Source organism: Rhineura floridana, chromosome 3, assembly GCF_030035675.1.
Source record: "Rhineura floridana isolate rRhiFlo1 chromosome 3, rRhiFlo1.hap2, whole genome shotgun sequence".
Taxonomy (NCBI): Eukaryota; Metazoa; Chordata; class Lepidosauria; order Squamata; family Rhineuridae; genus Rhineura; species Rhineura floridana.
The window spans coordinates 132,228,704-132,235,930 of record NC_084482.1 but is presented as its reverse complement, the minus strand read 5'-3'; positions in this window follow the sequence as shown (position 1 = coordinate 132,235,930).

The following is a 7,227-nucleotide window of genomic DNA, read 5'->3' as shown; positions in this document are numbered from 1 at the left end:
GGGGAGGGGGGTAGTAGGCTGGCTTGCTTTCCCGCGTACCCGCCCCGCTCGCGGCTGAATAGGAAGAAAGGAAGAACGATTAAAGTCTGCTGAATTTCCAACCATCGCCCCTTGTGGTAGCACCACCATTACTGAGAAAGCGGGACCGGCAACGGGGTAGGTGACAGAAGCTTCCAGTCCTGCGGGTGTATTATTTCACGGGCAGTTTTCGGAAGGAGAGCCTAGAAAGACATCCATGACTGCTCGTCCTCATGAAAAAAGAATAATTAAAACCAGCTACTCAGGTGAATAAAAGCAAATCAAAGCATGTTGTGGAGCTGTCTAGAGCAGTACTTTTGGGGAGAAGTAGTTTGCTGAAGGCTTTACTGTTGAAAGTGACGGGCACAAATTGTCCATTATTATTATTACTACTACTACTACTACCACTAACATTTGTTAGTCGCCTTACAGAGGGCAGTTTCTAGGCAACTTAGAATCAAGTTTTAAACATACAGAAGCGTTATACACAGTTGTGTAGTGGCAAATTCAGAAGTGCAGGGTCCCTCCATGATAGTCACAGCCACACACCCCTCTTTTTTGCCTTGGGTTGAGAATGAGATCCTTGTTAATACTTTCTCCCACAACAACAGACATCCCTAGGAGCCAATAAGCATGAAAGAGGAGAGTGTCAGCTATTGAAGAGAGTCTTCTCAGTGGCTGACTAGCCTCTTTTCACTCTGATTGGCTCCAATCAACAGGAAAGGACAAGGAAGGCTGGAAGACTCTGCTCAGTGGCTAACTAATTATATGTATTTTTATCTGGAAGCCGCCATGAGTTCCAGTTTTGGAAAAATTGCGGGGTATAAATAAAGACAATGATAATAACACACTACCCTTTCATGCTGATTGGCTCATAGGTTTCTGGAGACATTGGGACCCTGCTCCCAAAAAAGTAAAGGGTCTAAGACACCACCACCCCCAACACCCCAGACAACTACACTACTGGTTATACAATAGCTATAAAGGTTTAAAGAATCCAACCAATATATAAAACACCATATTTCATGGGCAGGGGGAACTGATCAGCAACTCAGAGCTGTACCAATGTAAAGTCTGAATCAGATTCCATTAAATGCTCAAGTGAGCCCCCCCCCCAATTATGGCACTAAATGGGCCTAATTCACCATTCTGAGCACAAACCTACCAGCTGGGATTGTTAAAATATAATTTAACCTTAAGTTGTAAATTTATTTATTTAGTTATTAAATTTCTGTCCTGCCCTACATCCCAGAAGGAGCCCAGGACGGTAATATCATAATTCCAGCCACACCAATTGATGTCATTAAAAATCTACAGCACTAATAGTATTTTTTTTTAATCTGATAATTATGGTGCCCAGCTGATATCCATTGCTGAACTTGTAAGGAGGTTGAAGAAGCACAGCATGGAAAACCCATGGTGCTCCTGGGGCCTGGTTTTCAAAGTGTGCTCCCTACTGGAGTTCTTCAAAGAAAAGATCCATCAGAGGAGCTTGCTGGAGGGACACAACGTTAGGTGTGTTATTGGTTCGTGAGGGGCAACGCAGGGCCCAAAACCCAGTTGGGCACATGCTGCTTGTGTGTCGTAACCTTACTAGCAGTCATTTTCAGCCTCTCTAGACTTCAGGCAGCGGATGCTGCGGGTGAGAAAACAACTCCCTTGACCACTCTTTCTGAGCCCTCTGGGGGTTTCTTCTGAGTGCCCGCCTCTCCAACTCTTCCCATCCCCCTGAGCCAGTCCCCCAACACTCGTAATGCTTGCTGGTGCCTGGCCTGGATGTCATTTCCACCTAGCATCCCAAACATCACAGGCAGTGCCATTGGGAAAGGCCTGACTGAGGGCGAGCAGGCAGAAAGGCAGCCAGCCCAGGCCACACGCATGTGCTGCTGTTCTCATGTGTTGCATGCTGGCACCACTGCTCCTGCATTGCAGCATTTGTTTGAGCAACAGCAAGCAGGCTCTAGGCAGAGCAATGAGCTAACGGCAGCTGGAGGTCAAAAGACATGGCTGTGCCCTCTAAACTGGTTTGGAAGTGCAGTGGATAACACTTACGCATACACATGGTGCACTGAAAGCACATGGCTTCTCCCAAAAGAATCTAAGGAACTGTAGTTTATCCCTTACAGAGCTACAATTCCCAGCACCCTTAATAAGCTACAGTTCCAAGGATTTTGGGGGGAGACGTCATGTGCTTTAAATGTATGGTGCGCAGTCGCTGTCTCTTTGCCTGACCTGAAGTAAGATTCAACTGCCAATTCAGTTGGCTTCTGTATGTGGAGGAATGGCAAGAAACATCTTGTCCTTCTCAGAAAGCAAAATGTATTGGGGTAGCCCCACAGACCTGGGGCCTACTTTTAACCCAAACATTAAACATTAAAATCACCTCTGTCTGTCTGTCTGTCTTTCTGTGTTGTACTTTCTCCAAATTTTCTCTTAAAAAAAGAAAATGTAGAAGAAGATACTTCGTGGTGTTTTGGGTATGACCTACTTGACTCATTGGACTTCCTTTGCAGATACATTTATGTGAAAAGGCTACTCTAGGGGTAGGGGGCTTGAAAACCAAAGGCAATATCTACGATACTAGATAATTTAGGGTAATGCCTATGTAAGCCTTTGAGAATCCATGGCTTTCACATGTGTGCCACTTGTAGCTTTGGTTAAAGCTGGTGATCACTGTGCACAAGGCATGGAAATCATTACTGTGTTGGACTCATTACAGTTTGTCATGTATGATCAGCACGTGTGTGAATTTTGCTATGTGTATACAAGTCAAGACAATGATTGTTGGTGGCCTCCTGCCATATGTATAAATGGCAAAAGCTGCATGTTAACATGAAGGACCAGGACAAATGAAGCACCTTTGGGGGCTGGGAACATCAGGTCTGGGAAGCCACAGAGGCAATGGGTAGGAGGAAAGAATGGAATGTGTCATAGATTGCATTTGCAGCTAGTATTGTTTCTAAAATCACAAGTCCTCTTATTTCTGGGGACCAGATATCAGTGGCAGAGCACATTGTATTTGTGCTACATACATTTGTACGTAGAAAGTCAAAAGATCAATCTTGGACAACTGCAGAGTGGATCTCAGATCACAGGGTCACAGCCAGACAGAGTTGTCAATACTAGGCCAGATTAACCAATATGTTGTCACTCAGTAAAAAAAAAAAAAGGCATTACTCAGTATATCCTAACATGACATGTGAAGATACGCCTGTCTCTTGGAGGAAGTGGCGTCCTTTGATCCTGATCCAAAATCTTCTTGGAGGTAGCCACTAGCATAGGGGAAAACTACACATAAAGTTGTTCACATTTTTAGCCCAGGCGCGCATGATTTCTTTTTCTTTAAAAAAAATAGCCAGCATTGGGAGAGCTGGATCAGGATCATGCTTGCCCACTTCCACCAACAGATGGCATAAAGAAAGGGTGGTCTGTAACCTTTTATGCCATAGTGATGCCCCACGCAAGCTTTTTGCAGTGGAAGGGCAGCTCCCATTGGCCCCAAGTAGATAAGATGTTAGTTACTAGAAGTGGCTCATTAAGTGGAGTGGAGCAGCTACAGTATGCTGGCTTCCTGGCAGGTGAGTTGCTATTGCTTACTAGGAGGGAGAGAGTGGGGGCAAGGCAGAGGGAGGGTGGTATAGTGCAAACCTGCCATGGGAACTGGCGGGGCGGGCAACTCGCTCTCTTCCCCAAGGTTGGGGTTAGACTCAACAACAGCTGGATGGTCCATGCTCCCTAACGGCTGAGGCTGAAACTCATGCCTTCCCCCTCCTTCCTTGGGAAGGAGGCTGGGTCCGTCACCCCTGGGCTCAACATATACATGGTCTCTCATGTTTCTAGTGTGTGTGTTTACCCCTACAGCCCGTTGGACCCTTGAATGGCTATCACGCCCACTTGCTCTTTCATTGCCTACTTGTACCTAACCTACTCCTGTGAATGTAATATGTTTTAATTATTTTTAATACTGTTACATTTCTGTAACCCGCCCTGGGACCTAAAAGGTGAAGGACAGACAATAATAATAATACCACATTACCATTTGGATAATCAGAAAACATGTTTGCCCTTATCCCTTAGGGATGATTCATCCTAAACAGGATGTTCCTTATCACCTCTTGGCTTTCCCTCAATTTCTCCCACTCCTCTCATGGACGGGTTCCTCGTTGCTCAACTGCTGGGCCCACTGGATTGGCCTGTGTGTGTTGTTGTTTAACGCCAGAATGGTACCCAATAAGACCACACATCCATGAATTGATCATGGTTGAAGGTGCCGGTTTGGTGTGCGTTACCGAGACCTGGGTGGGTGAGCTCAGAGGAGTTGATCTGGCCCAGCTTTGCCCACCTGGATACTTGGTGCAACACCAGCACAAGCTGCAGGGATGGGTGGGAGGAGTTGCTGTGGTCTACAGAACTTCCATCTCTGTCACCAGGAAAACACTCTGTCTTGGAGCTGGCTGTGAGGGCCTGCACCTGGTGTCGGGCCGAGGAGACAGTAAATTAGGGTTGCTGCTGGTGTACTGTCCACCCTGCTGCCCGGCAGCTTCTTTGACCAAGCTGGTGGAGGCCGTCTCAGCTGTGGTGTTGGAGGAGCCCAGAACGATAGTGCTGGGTGATTTCAATGTCCATGCTGAGGCTGCATCTAGTGTTCCAGCTCGGGACTTCATGGCCTCCATGACGACCATGGGGCTGTCTTAAGTTGTCACTGGCCCGAAGCATAGGGCAGGGCACACCCTTGACTTGGTTTTTGCTCCACATGGAGGAAGGGGTGGTCTTGAGATGGGGGGTGGATGTCACTCCATTGTCATGGTCAGACCACTTCCTAATGAAGCTTAGACTTATGGCTCTGATCCTTCCTGCAGGAGTGGTGGACAGATTAGGACAGTCCACCCCTGGAGACTAATGGAATCCACAGGATTCCTGAATGCCCTGGGGGAGTTCCCAGTAAATAGAGCAGGTGACCCTGTTGAAGTCCTTGTAACACTGTGGAACAGTGAGGTGCGTTGGGCTCTTGACACGGTTGCTCCCGAGCGCCCTCTCTGGCATTGTGGAGCTCAGTTTGCACCTTGGTACACCAGTGAGCTAAGGGCAATGAAACAGGCTGGACGACGGCTAAAGTGCAAGTGGCGAAAGACGTGCTGTGAGGGTGATCGGCTCGAGTTAAACAACACAACCGTGCTTATTGTGTGGCAGTGAGGGCAGCAAAGAAAGCCCACTTCTCTGCCACCATCACATCCTCAAGTAGCTGTCCAGTGGAGCTTTTCGAGGAAATGGCGTTTTAGACCCTTTGGAGGCCCACTGTGAATTGTTTGCAAGGTACTTTGAGAGTAAAGGCGTTAGGCTCTGTAGCAATCTTGATGCCCCATTCGCATCTACTGAAGTCCCCAGTGAGGTGTCCAGTGCAACATCTCTTGGGAACGGATGCGGCCTGATGACTTAGACAAGGTGCTTGCAATGATGTGGCCAGCAGCATGTCCTGTCAACTCTTGCCCTTCTTGGCTTATTAAAGCTTGCCGAGGGGGTTTGGCTGAGTGCATCCACAGTGTGGTCAACTCATCGTTGCAGGAGGAAGTGGTTCCAGCCACCCTGAAAGAGGTGATTTGACCGCTCCTAAAAGAGCCCTTTTTTGGAGCAGATATTGAGGGGGTGCTGCAGGGGAGAGGAGGTGGAAATTCCATTGTGCAAGTGGAAGTCTGCTCCGTGAATGAAAAAAAGGCATTCCACACCTTTTCCATAATAATTATACCCAGATTGTTCCCCCTTTTTTCTTTGATAATTTTCAGGGCTTTTGTTTTGCAGTTAATTAAGACTCATATATCTTTCTGACTAATTCCTTTTCTTCCATTTCATATATCAGCTCCTCTGTACTCAGCAGATTCCATCATACTTTTTAATATACTGCAATGGCATGCCATATTTGAAAATATGTATACTGCTTAGGAACATATGGACATATCCTTTCTGTACAGACTGAGAAGAAATAATCCCATTTTTATCCCCCCCCAAAAAAACCCTCTTAAAATGGAGAAGCTGTGCTCCTTCTAGGCAGACATAACTCCCAGTGTTTCTTGTTAAGTTAGCTGTTCATTGTACAAGCATGGCATGAATGGTGACAATCCAGGGCAATTATTTTACTTTGTACTTTCCCCACACTTCAAATATTGTTTGCACAGAAGGATTTTAGCGTGCCTTAGTCATAGTTCTTTTAACAAAATGCCATACTGTCTTCAAATATGTCTATAGATGCATATTTGTTCATATTCCTCCATATCCTCTAGATTCCCAGGTTTCAACCTCCTAGCTAGCAACCAAAATATGGCTTCAAGGAGCACCAATTTGCATCATGATCGCTGACTCCTCCCCAGCCCTGTATGGATGATTGTGAGACATCCATAGCCTTTGTACCAGGCAGGCAATGTGGTCTGGAAGCCTGCCACAAACCCAAGTATTTGGGTCCCTAATGACTGAATTACCCAGCACCAGTATCTCTCCCCCAGAAGAGTATCCTCTGGTCAAAAGGAATCAATTCATCCCCTAGGTAATGGGCCCCTTCTAAGGGATAATTCCCTTTTCCACATAATATCCTCATTATTATATTTTATTCATATTTTATTCATTTCTTCCTCCACCTTAAGGGCAAGATCTTACAGGGCTTACCATAAAAATGCTAAAAGCAATACAGTAGTGGAATACACAACCTGTCACAATAATAATTTAAAAAATCAGAGAGTTTCTTCATAGCATAATGAAAGTCCAAGATTGGTGTCATTGTATTGAAAATAATTGCATTTGGAACTACTAGATCATCTTTCTATGACCGTGCAATTTTGCTTAAGTGACTGGACACACAATGTTTCGATGCCATTTTACTACGTGTGGTTTCAGATGTTGATCTATCTAATATGATTTGATACTCTGTAAAGGTTGCCTTTTTGTCAGTTTGTGAATTTACATCCTCTGTTCTTGTGGGTGTATCTACCACATTCATTCTAGCTGAGCATCATGAGTGAGAGGTGTGGCAAAGCAATACTAGGAAGCTATGCTGATTATAAACAATGTGCATATAATGCTTATAGATACTAGGAATATATGACAGTAGACATATATTATTGTAAGGTATCTTTTATTTCATTTTTAAAAGTGCATCAGTTATCTTGATTTTGTGCTGCTCCTAGACAAACCAAACAGTGACACCAAATCTGTTCATTAGTA